Source organism: Strigops habroptila, chromosome 5, assembly GCF_004027225.2.
Source record: "Strigops habroptila isolate Jane chromosome 5, bStrHab1.2.pri, whole genome shotgun sequence".
In the NCBI taxonomy this organism is placed as follows: domain Eukaryota; kingdom Metazoa; phylum Chordata; class Aves; order Psittaciformes; family Psittacidae; genus Strigops; species Strigops habroptila.
Genome location: NC_044281.2, coordinates 77,187,950 through 77,202,372, shown reverse-complemented (window position 1 = coordinate 77,202,372; position 14,423 = coordinate 77,187,950).

Genomic DNA, 14,423 nt, shown 5'->3' with positions numbered 1-14,423 from the left:
GCACCGAGGTTGGCACATTTAATCTTTGTGTGAAGGGCTTGCAATATTTGGGTATTTTCTGCAGTATGTATGTAACTGGCTTTCCACCCGTTTAGACATCCATGCCACTTGAAACTTATTGCTAATGCAAATAAACCCGCATGTCACTCTTGCTTCACTTAGACAGATTCTGCCCATTATGGGATATTATAGCCTAAATGTGTGGTTAGTTCAGTGTCTGTTCATTCCCAGCGCTGGGTTTAGCTCAACAAACAGGCAGAGGAGGCAGTTATGTGGGACTGCAAATTGCTGGCATGGGAGAAAGGCAGCAAAACCCTAGCCTTACTTTACTCCTGCAGTGGCAAGCTCTGAGCCACCCTAATCCTTGTCTTGCTTTAGCAGAGTTCATTAAACTTCCTCACTGGATGGAGGGATTGAATCCTGAGCATCTTATTGTAAGAGAGCTTCAGCCTTAAGTCATGAAATGCAGCAAACTAATTCACAGTTAAATGTATTTAATTATCTGCTTTCTTGAGGCCTTTGAAGGCATGTCCTTCAGGAAAGTGTTCCTAGCTATTAATACTGCACATAGCTACAAAATCATCATTATTGCAGTAGGGATCCAATTCACTTTATTACATGATTATTGCTGGAGAATTAATGCCAGAGAGGCTTTATTAAATCTATCTACTTAGTATATTCACTTTGTATCAAATGGAAGCTCTGAATTAGCTACCATGGAGTAAATCTTTTATTGACCTTGTATGTGGAAGAACAGAGGCAGAAGCTTCCATACTAACCTCACCTATGGATAACTACACCATGGCTGTTGCAAGGAGTGTGACTGAAGCCCAGAAAACACAGGTCTCTGACTGGCATTGGAAAGAGAGCGCTTAAAATGTTAATGTTACTTAGATGAGATCTTTCTCCCCAATATGCCTTATTCCACTAACTTTCAAGACAGAGCTTGGTCAACTATTTATATTCAGGATTTTAAAAAATGCGATTCTATTTCAGAAAACAAAGTTAAATTGTGAAGTCTCCATATTAGTTTGTGACCGTATGACTGAACACATGTATACATTGTTGATAGGGGTGCACAAGAAAAACCTTTGTCTTCATGAATAGTCCTTCCTTACAGAAATAGTCCCATAATTTGTATGAATCAGGCCAGTCATGAAATGAGGACCTGCAGGACTGTTGGATAATGCTTAGCAGTATGTGCTGCTGTTACCAGTTCCATGCAAACTGTGGAGGAGGCAGATGACAGAAGTGAGTAAACTGTTTGTTCTGCTTGAGCATCTAGATGCCATGTATATAGTGCTTAAAGGAAACAATTACCACTCACACATCTTTTCCCCTTTTCATTTTTGTCCGGGAATTGCATATATCTCTTCAACTGTGGATTCTTCAGTCTCTGGCTTTGCTACAGTACCTTTGCGGTTATCCTGCTACAGAAGAGGGAATTTTCCTCACAGGTTTGTATTAGTGTTTGGAATCATTCAACTATTATCAGTAGAGCTAATAAACAAAACTAGTTATAAATTAGAAATTAAACAGAATTTGTCCTGCTGCAGCTATCTGCTTGCACTGTTCTGATTCTCCAAAATATATCAGCTGATTGTGATTTATGAAGCATAAATGCTTCAAATTGATTTTTTTTTCAAATCTAGACCCAGCTTGCAGCTGGCTGCTGAACAAAGCTTGCTTTGACTTTCAAACCGATTATGAGTTTTAGGAATAATTGGCAAGGAACAGATTTCAGGCTGCATTGTGGCATTAAGCTACAACCCTGCCGCAGGAGCCATGTGGAGTCACTGCGCTGCAGCAGATGCTCAGAGCAAACCACAATGACCCTGGGAACAACCCCATTTCTTATTCCTCCCATCCCTGTAGTTGTACAGGCAGAGCAGGTGCTCTCAATGCCATTAATTTGCTTAGGTGTGACTGCAAAGGAGAGAGAACCGATCCCACTGCGATGGAGGCAAGTATCAAGCCTTTTAGGTTGACTTCTAGTGTTCTCGGTATTTTCCTCTCACAAGGATTAGTCTCTATTTGAGCCACCTGCAACCTACTTTCAGTCTACAAAGAGATGTTTGCAGGCAGAAACAGCTGCACAGCTGATAGGGCTTTTCTGGAGGTTACAGGTCTTTGCCAATGCAGCAGGATGTGTGTGTGCTTCTTGCCTGTCTTGGGGCAAGTTCTTGCAGCTCATGGTAAACTGAGTTTTAAAAAGCCTGATTTTCCATCAAAGCACATAAACTTTATCCTACCAGAAAGCTGTGGAAAATAACAAACTTGAAGCAAAAGGGACAGGATGAAAACCTAACTGGTAGTAACAACTGAAACTGCAGAAGCTGATTTTTTCTGTTTCCTAGGAGCTTGTAACTGTTTATGATCTTAAGGGCAAAAAAACCTTCCTAGAAATAACACTGTATGGCCCATTCTTAGGTCTTGTAGTTGTAGAATTTCTTAAGTCCAGAGAGTTTCATGGGCTGATGATGGCTTTTGTTCCATATAAAAGATTCTTAAAAAGGTTACATGAAAGTCTAACTTCTTGAGTCTGATATGGCTACATGCACTGGTCCATCACAGGAAAATCACAGGTCCAGCCCAAAATGTTTTTTAGACAACTCCACCATCTCCATCTATATGTATTTTTTACGTTTTTGCATTAGACAAATATTACCTATAAATATTCATAAATCAAGCATTCTCAGGCTGCGCAGGTGAAGAAAAAGTAATCTGTGAAGAGTCACCAGTAGTGTTTCAAAAGTTGAAGAAAAACATTTTGGTCTTAAGGAATGCATCCTTAGCTGGAGAATTCACAGGATTCAGGAGGGGAAGCGGTAGCAGGATTACTTTTTAAAAAAGACTATTGTTCAGTTATTTAATAATTCAGATGAATACTTTTAAACAACCTCTGTTTTTCATATCACTGCAAAAATGTAGAATATTGAGTCATATTTAACTGCCATTGAAACCAATAGGGATCTTTCTGCTGGGTCAGGATATTAAAATTTGTCATATATGTCCAAACTGAGTCACAGAAAAATTATCCTGAAAAATTCCTATCATTGTGCTCACTCAAGAAGTTCCACTTCAAACTGAATTTCACAAAGCAGTTTGTTATTGTCAATGATAGAAAACAAAGGATGTTTAGTATTAGGACTTTACATTTGCTCATTCTTGAATCATTTGAAATAGTGACCAAGTTCACTCTGGTTTGAAACGTTTTGAGGCAAAGTACATTTTTTTTGTACTTTCGATTAGTGTCTAATCTATGAATATAAATACAAATACTTTGGTGTGTTTTTTACAAAACCACATCAATATTAAAAATTAAAATACATTTCAAATGGAAGAGGCATTTAGATGCCCAAACTGTACCTGTTCATTAAAAACATCTCAGAATGTATTTTCTATTTTAAATTGTGTCACTTACTTCTTTTTCTTTTTCTTTTTTTTTTTCTTTTCTCAAAATACGAATTTTGTGGATCTAGAAACTGTTCCGAAATTGAAGTTTTCATTGTAAGGGTCAGCATTTGCAAGCTTTGGGCCCATCTGCACAGTAAACCTGGCCCCTTTCTCAAGTAAAGGTTTTCTCAGACTTCTTAACACTGGGTTAGCAGAATGCAGTGGAAGTTGATTGAGCTGCACTCTGAGTATACCTTACACATGGCTTTAAGTGGCATATGTGTACAGTCAGCTCTTTTACCCAAATGAGGTAGCAAATGGGAAATGACAGTATAGGTGTCCCCACGCTACTCAACTAATGTACTAAAAGTGGTGTCCCTGTGAGTTAGAGAGATGTTGTACTCCTGCTGAGGCAGTGAGACTGGTGGCAGCGGGCAACCCAAGGGCACAAGCACAACCTGAGGACTTGATCCTGTGCAGGCAAGCCCCTTTGTGTGCCTGAATGCCTAATGAAAATCAGAAGGCTTTGTATAGATTGAGGCAGCTGCTCCAGTCAGTCTCATTGATTCTGAGGTGACATTATTAACCATGTGAAACTCTTCTATTAAGTTGAACTGGTGCAACCAAAACATTGAGGAATGAAGAAAGTAAGACATTTGGAACACATAAAAGCACATAATACATTTCTAAGAAAATCTCTATGTATATGTATGAGTACCTCATGGGAAACTCTTAAATCTGCATAAGTCATTTCTTAACTACTAGAGCACATTCCGTAAACAACTAGTCTATATTTAATTTCTATGGTAAAAACAACATCTACAGAATGCACAGAGAATGATTATGTGACAGGTTTGTAATACATTGTAATACACAAATACTTCAAAACCATGTTGTTTAGCAGTGAGAAATGGCCATTATTTTGCTATATTACCAAATTGCAGTTATTACCAGTAATTACTGTTATTACTAATGAAAACAGGATTCATTGAAATCTAAAAGATTCCCCAGAAAAGAAAGCCAAACATAGAATTTTAAGATATTATACAGAGAAATTTCTCTAGAATACTTGAAACAAGCATGCTGTCTATGGACCAAACACCCTCTCTCTTACCGTTTGTAACTTTACTGAGGATTTTTACTGATTAAATGCCTCACTGCTGAATCCATTAAATCACTGGTTATTATTACCTTATATACATGTGAGAGACTGAACTGAAATCAGACTCCACTGTCCATTGTCTCAAAGATCGGTATGAGAAACTGAGATGGGATTCCACCAACCATTCTCCAGTTGGACCCTGACTATATAAAGGGGAGTAGCTGAGAGCAGAAAACTGGTTTATATTTCTTTACAATGACCCTGCCACTGCTCAAGTCATCAGGAAGTGTCCTTTCAGGAGAAGCCTTTCAGAAAGTAAGAATTGTGCCTCCAGTATATAATAATATCTTATGCAATATTAAATAGGATTTACTAAATAGCTCAAATTTAGGGCTACCTCTAAGAGAAACAGATTTTTCATAGGACAGAGGAGGCAGAGCATTGATTCTTTGTAAACCCGTGTAAGGAGTTTGGAATGAACCCTGAAAACAGGCAAGGGTCTTATCCTAACACATATACATGAAATAATTTTGTATATTTTAAGAATTATTCAAGTGATGTTGACTAAAGCTTGGCAATTTTGTCAACTGTTCATAGTTCTGATGCAAAATTAGGTTCAGCTTAGCAGCCAACTTCATTTTGGAGTTATTTACACTCAGCTTTGTCACAAGACATAAAACTGACAGGGGTTTAAATCCATTCAGATCATACAGTAAGACATGTCTGCATGAACAAAATTTCCCACTCATTGGATCTGCAGACAACCAGAGAAGCTGTGGCTGCCCCATCCCTGGCAGTGTTCAAGGCCAGGTTGGACACAGGGGCTTGGAGCAACCTGCTCTAGTGGAAGGTGTCCCTGCCCATGGCAGGGGGTTGGAACTGGATGAGCTTTAAGGTCCCTTCCAACCCAAACCTTTCCATGATTCTATGATTAAGCAAAAATATCTGGCCAAACAATCACTGAAATCAAACCTGGCATGACAAATTGTAGCTTTTTATTCTTCAAAAACTAAAATCTATTTAAAAAATCTACTTATTCCTTCAAAGATAGAAATTGAAGGCTGTTTTATCTCTTTTCTTATATCTTCTGTATTTCTGTCAGTATTTTTTTCTTTTACCTTTTACTGCTTCTCTTATTATTCTTCATGTCTGCTTGACTAATTAAAACTAGGTCACCATGGGGAAAAGCCCTCATTTTCTCTTCCCCTTCTGCATACCACATACCCAGATTCCCTATGCATACTCACAAAGTTACCCTCATGTAACTGCTTGGTGCTGTGATTGACATCTAGAGCAATCAAGACTGAAATACAGGCAGAGCTCTCTTCTAGGGGGGTGGCAGCCAAGAGCTTGAACTTTAAACTCTCTTTTGCCAGTTTATGTCAGTCAAGAATTTTAGCTTTCTGAATTGGTTATACTTCTTGAAGTCATGGAACACTGCCAGCACAGAATAGTTTAATTGAGGAGATTTTGTCTATTACACATTATTAATCTATTACAGGTTAGCTTTCTAATTCTGGGAAGTTAATCTTGCACGGCATGTCAAAATTTAATGTGCACCAACAAAACCTGTTTCTAGGACATAGCATCAATCTTTGCCTTTATTTGTCTTTACAGGACAAATGTTTTCAGGTGCTAAGGGTTCAGAAATCAGTATAGTTCGATGAAAAGACAGACTTTATTCTAGCTCTAACCTTCAACAACTTCATAAGTATTGGCTAGGGAAAGAAGTGTCCTGAATAGCACTGCTGGTCTTACTGGAGAGTTTGATCCATACTGCACATCCAGATGCAGTGCATAATCCTTGGCTATAGATTTAACCTCCAAAGAGATGGAGGATTTTGTTAAAGACTGAGAACATTTTACTTATTCTGTACATGTCTACACAGATGCATATAGCAGGTGGGAATTTCCCATCATCAGTGGATTTGTCTGCTGTTCTATATATACTGCTGATGATTTCTTTCCTAAGTACCTATTGGTACTCTGATGGACAAGAGAAACTTCAGAGAACAAAGCTCAAAGGAATTACAAACCTCAATCAGCATGATGTAACTAAGCACATCTTAATTGTCCTGGATATCATATTTAAACATTTATAAAAGCAAATTGTTAATGTTTGTGTTCAGTTACTATACAAATGCCTACAATTGGCTCATGATTGTGCCTAATTAAACAGTTCTTCCAAACATCAATGTATCAGCATATTTCACTAGTTGCCTTTTAATGAAATTATGTCAAGTATAGAGTCTGAAAATTTATTAGGCTTGAATGTATGTGCTTAGAGCCATCTTGTGGTCCAGAACTACACTGTTACTTCTATAATCAGCAGCTCAGTGAACTTTGGTAAGTCTAAATAATTAAATTCAGGTGTATAACAAATCGATATGTATTATTTAAGAGCCAATTGACATGTGCAACATTGTTAGCTTCAGTGCTTAACATACTGTATACGTTGTTGTGGGGTTACAGTTGTGAAAGTATTCATGTTCCCATAATAAACTTGTGATAAATTCAAGCTTAAATTTACAATAATTAGTATTCTTGGTTAGTATTTAATAGGAGACTGACTTAAAGCAGGAATCTACTATCTATAATCCTAAGTAACGCTTCATGCCAAGAATGGCCTTATTGAATTCAATGAAATGGTTGTATAATTACTTTTCTCTTTTTCATTTGCTTGTCAATGTAGTAGAAACTTGACAACAGTTGCCACATTTCAAATTACTCTTCACCCAAAAGGGAACGTAATGAAGTGGGACAATTAAATATATGAGGTAAATGGAAGAACAAGCACAAACATCATGAGTAGTGCAAAGCAAAACGACCACTTGGATTGGACACAAGTTGCAAAACAAACGCTCTGAAGTTTGAATATGGCCTAGTGGTTTGGTACTCAGGAACACTAATGGACGATTTGTTCATGTTTCACATGGATTTTTTGAAACTACTAGCCATTTCATCTGGATTTTGTGTAATAAGTTAGAATATTGAAGCTACTCAGAGCACGATTTTGTTCTAATCCGATTCTATTGGAAATAGCCCTGGGAACAGCAAAATTGGACGAGAGAGTTTATTAATATGGCTTCAGACTAGACTCCCCTTTAAGCATGCCATGTGTTGCATAGCCTTAGGAATTGGACTCTGTAATGGCACACTTAAGTGCACAGGGATCTGCATTCCCAGAACTGCAAGAACACTGTGTTCTGGTGGCTGTGCTCACTGTGGGGGTATCCGAGAGCTTCAAGAACAATGCACCAGGGGTTTCCCAGCAGGAATCACTTTTTATTGCTGTTCTGTGGGCTTCCTCAGCCACCAATCATGTCAGTGATACGTAGGAGGAGAAACAGTTTTTTCTGCTAGATGAGAATGAAACCATTTTCTAAATTGTAGCTGTGAGCTACTGCAAAAGCAATTTCTAAGCCTGGGACTAGGAAACAACACCAGGGACTTCATTCCTCTTTAAATTCCTTGATGTTGTGAAATTGGATGTATTCAGCCACGTTGCAGCAAAAGGAGCAATTTATTTTATCCTCACAACAATGTCTTACCTTACTGATTGCTGAACTGTCCAGTCAATAGCCGCACAAGTAGAAGCAGCGCTCTAATTCCGTGGTTAATCAGGATACATGAATGATGTTTTGTTGGACACATAACACAGGTCAGAGGAGGGCAGAAACATCCTGATTTAGGACCAGTTTCCATGAATAGCACTGAAGGCAGAGTGAAATTAGATTTGAACACTTTATGTGCTTGTGACTGTGGTGACAAAACTTTGTTCCCCAACTTGAATCCTGGGATTCAAGTGCATTCATAGCACTTAGTCATAATTTCTGTGCTTGTTTAAATAAAGAAGTCATTCCTGTCTGGCCTATCTAGCATGATATAGATTTCTGTCAGATGAAGATATGAGGCTTAATTTGTGTCTTTTCAATCTATAGAAAAGGATATATTTTACTGGTAATCAGGAAGAGGGAGGACACGGCAAGTGTCAAGGACTATTACCTTTTAGATGCCTAGAAAATGTATTCATAATTTCATTATTTTCTGCTAGGTAATAGAGAGCTTCTTTTCACCCGAGCTGCACTGTGACAGCCCCAGTGCTAACTTTCGTTTTCTTTGTCTTCTATATTATCTATATTTTAAAAATCATCAGCTCTGCAGCTCCAGTAGGCTAAGGAGCTAATTGGGCATGTATGTGTGTGTTACTGCTAATATTGTACATCTCGCTGTAGTTCATCAAAGTAAAGATTGCTAGTTGATTAAATACAGTGGCTGAATCCCAGCTTACAACATAAAGCAGTCTGTTTTCCAAGCAAGTTTGATCAGCAGCCATTAATGTTGACTAGCAGGGAAAGTATACACCATTTAGGTAATAATCCTACAGTTCTAGTGGAAGGTGTCCCTGCCTGTAGCAGGGGGTTGGAACTGGATGATCTTTAAGGTCCCTTCCAACCCAAACTGTTCTGTGATTTTACGATTCTATGTAAAATGACAGGCAGCTGATTTAAGTTAGCTCCACCAAGCTTGGTGCCATCCCAGGCTACAGCAACTTGGATGCTGGCCACTCTAGGTACTTAAGCAATATTTAGGTTTCATTTATGAGGCAACTGTGTCTCCTCTTAGAAGTAGAAATAAGCAATTCTCTCACTGGAAATTTTTCCGTGTGAAAGCCAAAGGCAAATATTAAATATTTATTTGACTTCTAAAACGTATGATGAAGTTTTGGGTATTGATATTGTAAAGAACGATCAGTTCATACATATTTTACTTTCTGCAATAGCAGACAGATTTTAGTCCACTAGTTTTAAAGAATAAGATTTTATACTGTTTGGTGGTAGAAAGAAAGCTGTTAACATTACATTATACCAATACTGCTGTGTGTAAATATTGAATTGTAGAACTATTTTTGGCAAAAGAATCTCTTTCTGCTTTGCAAGTACCCACAAAAGGATCCTATTGTAGATTCAACCACAAATTACATGGTTTTGAAAAGGATATCAATTAAAACTAAATGAAATTGTGGGAATCCTACAGGATTCCATATTCACTGAAATAAGTTCTGTGTATTTATCATAATCAGTGTGGTATAAGAGGAGTAATAATGACTAGCTACTTATTGTGGGTTTTAGGAAATAACCTAATATTATTCTAAATCTTTAGTCTGTGAACAAGAAAGAACGGAGCGTCTTTGTTAGCAATGCAGCCTGCTAATATAACAGGCTTCTTGTTAAAGTTTCCAAGGCTTTTAATGGAAGTCTTGACATTTTTTGTGCTCTGATTTGTTCTATGGGGAACATTTAACTCAGTTTCATTGGAAGTGGGGTACAAGAAAGCAGTAGGTACTTACTGGAGTTAAGTTAGAGGCTCTTTCACCAGGCTGGCACTTTAAAATTGCAAAGATACACATTAGCTAAAATGCTTTAAAATCTTTAGGAATGAATTTAATGAAGCACACTGGAAAATTCCTGTGTAAGCAATAAAGCTCTTCTTTTTTCTTCCATTAGGCTGACTTCACTGATTATTCTGAAAGATTATTTTTTTTTCCTTTTCCTACTGAATATTTATTTTAAAGAGTGGTACGAATAAAAGAGAATTGCTACTTCTAGAGAAGTATACAAAAAAGCAATGTCTTAAAATGTCTATGCAATTTTTACTTGAATAATTTATCCCTCTTGCCCCTAGTGTTGTTAATCGTAATGTATGAATGTGGTAAGTAACCAGTTATGCTAGATTTGTGTTGAGTATGGAAAAATAGAATAAGTAAATGAACACAGATTGCTTTCTAATTATTAAAATTCTTTAAAAATTTCCTTTTCTCAGGATTCTCAATCTTTTCATTTTGTCTTCAAATCTTGTAATTTTCTTACTAGTTGACAATTAGAACTCATATCATCTTGTCTGGTTTTTTGCTAGTAAAAAATACAGAGTGTTTTCTAAATACTGGACATGAAATAATCATTATTTGTATGTACCAAAATAGAAGGCTAACTTTAGTAATAATAATGAAAAAAGTTTTTTTGTTTTTTTGGTTTTTTTTAGGTGATTCCAAAATCCCATTTTGCCCAACATTCCTGAAATTTGGACATAGTTTTTTGGATACTGGCATTCCATCCAAGTTTCCTACACTCAGGTGGAGTAAATTGAATGAATCAATTCTTGGGGCCAAATGACAAGTTTACTTACACTTACTTTTCAGTCCTCTGTGATTTTCGGATGCTCTTTTTCCAGGTTTCTTCTGATTCTTCCCTTTTCTTATTCTTCCCCAATCTTACGGTTTCTTTTCCTCCTTTGAAGAGTTACACTTTTTCCCAGCTCCATTTTCTTGCTCCAAATAATCCAAACATATTTACTGGACTGCAGTGTAGATCTTGATGGAGAAAGGGGATAAATTACCAGCTGCTGGTTTAATGCTGGAATTAACATACTTAAGAACTGGAATTGAGAGAAGTTTAGATTTATAGTGATACAAAAATATCAAAGCCTTTCACATCAATATAATCCAAAAATAACCTCAATTTCTCATTACTCCTGAAGTGACTAAGACTTGCTCTCCTTTGTAGTTTTCTGCAAGTGTAAAGAGCAGTTGGAAAGGTAGGTCTCTAATTCCTGCTAGAGGCAGTGAAAAAAGAAGTTCTTTAGATTTACAGTAGCAAAGAAAGTGTTTAGCAGTGTAGTGGAGAAGGCTGCTTTGAACAAGGGATTCATGTTGTGTTTTGTTTCAACACTGTTTTCAGTCCACAGATTTGGGCTGAAAATTCCCATCACTTCTTTCAGGACTAGGTCCTGCCAATCCTAGTCCAGAAAATGTTGTTTGGGCTTATTATTTCCTTGCTTTTAAAGGAAGCACCTGGATAAACCATGAAGTTAATATTTCATGGTATATTTGACGTGGTATAAGGGTATAGATACTTATTTTTAATGAGAAGACATTAGTTGCAGTTTGACAAGCTATTCATTGGCAAAACACTGAATCTTCAGTGATTTCTGAAGTGCTGGCAATGTTCCCACTTGTTTTTAGGACATAATTGTGCAATTATTGTGATAATCTGATTAGTTACTTTTTGAGAAGGGCATTAGTGTATCAAATATTGTAGAACAACTACAACCATTTGTAGGTAGAAAAGGCATATTTTTTCATCTGCAAGTACTTGTAGGTCATGAACACTGGATATTTGCTCACGATTTTCCTTTCGGTAAATGAAAGCGCAATAGTTTTCTGCAACTGTATGAGCTTTATAGGCCTGGCAGAAAGATAAATTTGTAACTTTGTTTTGCCAGGGATAATTTGAGGGGAAATTGCTGCGCTGGAGCACTTAGTCTTTGAAAAACTGAAACTGTGCTACCTGCTGTAGTAATGGTAATCCAAATTAGCTGTAGTAATGGTAATCCAAATTAGCCCAGTTTCAACGTATATCCAAAGCACTTTCAGAAACTCACACAGAGCAGGAAAGAAAGTAAGTGTTCACTGCTTCCAGCTCTAAAGGCATCAGTCCTCCTTTTGTCCTCCAACAGTAGGTCACAAGACAGGCATAAGTCTTTGCATTAGACACATGATGGAAAAGAGTCCACAGCATAAGCTTCTGCGAGGCAGAAATCCATGTGTCTTCATTGTGGCACAGAGCTGCAGCTTCTTTGGAATTTTCCACATCTTTCAAGCTCTTCACAGAATCAGAGCAATGCTAAATTCTTGTAAAGAGAATAGAAAAGTGAGGTTCATGAATTTTCCTTCTTGCCAATAAACCCATTACAGTAACTTATTTTGTATCTAGAGACAGAAAATAAGGCTCCAAAAACATATGAGCAGCCAGTCTCGGTGTTTAAAGTGCCTGATTCACTCTCTGAAATGTAAAGTGCCTTGAATAAAGAAATAAAAAGAAATAGAGGTGTCAAAAATCAGGCATTTCTTTAAAAAAGCGTAGCTCTGTATAGATGATAATGATACATGTAGATCAAAATGACAGAGTGAGAGAGAAAAAAGACTCAAGTTCAGCTCCTGAGACATAATCCTAAATTGTCATTATGCTTTGCAATTTTAATTGAGTCATTCAGCTCTCTTTTATAAAGCCCCTTTACACAACAGTCTGAAACTTTTGATGTTCAAGGGATCAGACATAAACAAAACCACAGTCCTGTGCACGGTGGGTACCTGATTTACACCGTCACCATGCAGTACTTCTATTAACATCTTAGAATTTAGCACACTTTCTTTAGTCAAAACTGAGTTTGTTTCAAAACAGCTCCAAGCTGAAAGAGACAAAAAGAAAACCAAACACAAAAACATTTAAAGCTCACTCTTTCTTTAAAGAAAATATCCATTCTAAAAGCACAAAAATGCCATCACAGTCTAAATCGAGATGAAGCGAACAGTTCCTAACCAAAGCACCATAACCTCTGGAGTTCTTAGTCTTGTAAGAAGTACTTGTAATCTTTAAAAGAATTGCATTAAATATTCAATCTTAAATATGCAAATACTAAATAACATACTTTACTTGATGTTACAGAATGTATCATATACTCTGCGTATATACTTATTATGAAAGTAATAGCTCAAATTTTTTAATTAATTAAACCTTGCTATGCCATATGGGAAAGCTATTTGTTAATTCATTTACTGTTATTTACTACATCATTTTAAATCTATTTCCTGCAATATATATGTAGTAAAATAACTGCTGCAATAAACACTGTGATGCCTACTCCTAAAAGCTGGCATTTTGATTTGACATTACTAGAATGAAGGCAGCAATGATATTCAGTGTTATTGGAACTTATGATTAAAATCCTAGATGCTTCATTCTCTCTCATAAGTCCCAAGCATCTCTATCAAAACTGGAAAATGCCCCGTTTAGATTCAATTAATTTCTTCCTTGAAAGGATTGAATTTCTGGGAAATCTGTTATATTTTCTTGTAAGGCCAAACAGCAGAAGCATTTTCTTCTCAGGAAAAAAAGGAAAAAAAGAAAGAAAAAAATGACATTATTTTCTACAAAGGCATGGAGTGTCTGATCAGCTTTACTGAAACAGTGATTCCCATATGAACTACCAGCTTCTTACCAAGTTGGCAGATCCTGGCGAGCACATGGAGAATAGGGACAATTTTGCTGCTTGCACAGCAAATGACCTCACACCTAATGAAAAGAGGATTACAGTGAAACATTCAGCCCTCCTTTTCTTTTCCAACATCCCCCAGCCCTTGCTTCTGTAGTAAGTTGACTTTGCGTGCCAATAGCAAAGCAGATGGGAGGCTGCCTCTGTAACAGGCAGATTTTAAGTCATGGCATAGTGCTAAAAACTCTGAAGGCTGTCATCAAAGGAGTAGAATAATATCCCACAGAGAGAGGGAGTTGCACAAGCCACATTCTACCTCAGCAAGACTGTGCAGCTAAATGTAGGGATCACTTCAAAAACGAAAAGGGCGTGGGAACTTTAGGGGATGCTGAAATGATTTTATATTTCCTATAACATTTCTTCAGCAAAAAAGAGAAGCTCAGAAACACCTAAAGTATTTATTTCAGGATTGGGCAGAACTGGAAAGAATCAGTGCTAAGGTGCTGTGCTTTCAGATGTGCTTTCATCAGTGGAGCCTCTGAAAAAGGAAACCAAGTTATGTGGTAAACAAAGGGGATCCCAGCAGAGCAAAACCTTTCTGTAACATCTGTGTTTATCTTTTAGGCGTTCTGGAATTCTTTTCATGAGGAACGCCTGGGGGAATGTTTTGAAAACAGGGCAGTATTCTAATCCTACTAGTATGTGTTGCACATGTATATATGTTAACACGTAGCACAGCCTATTAGGAGTGGGGTTGTAGTGTGAAATGGTGATGAGCATTTGGTGTCTGTTATGTATATTTAGGAGGTTGTTCCAGGCTGTATCTAGGCTGGTGCTCTGAACTGAATGTCTCTGAGGACATTCATTAGATGAG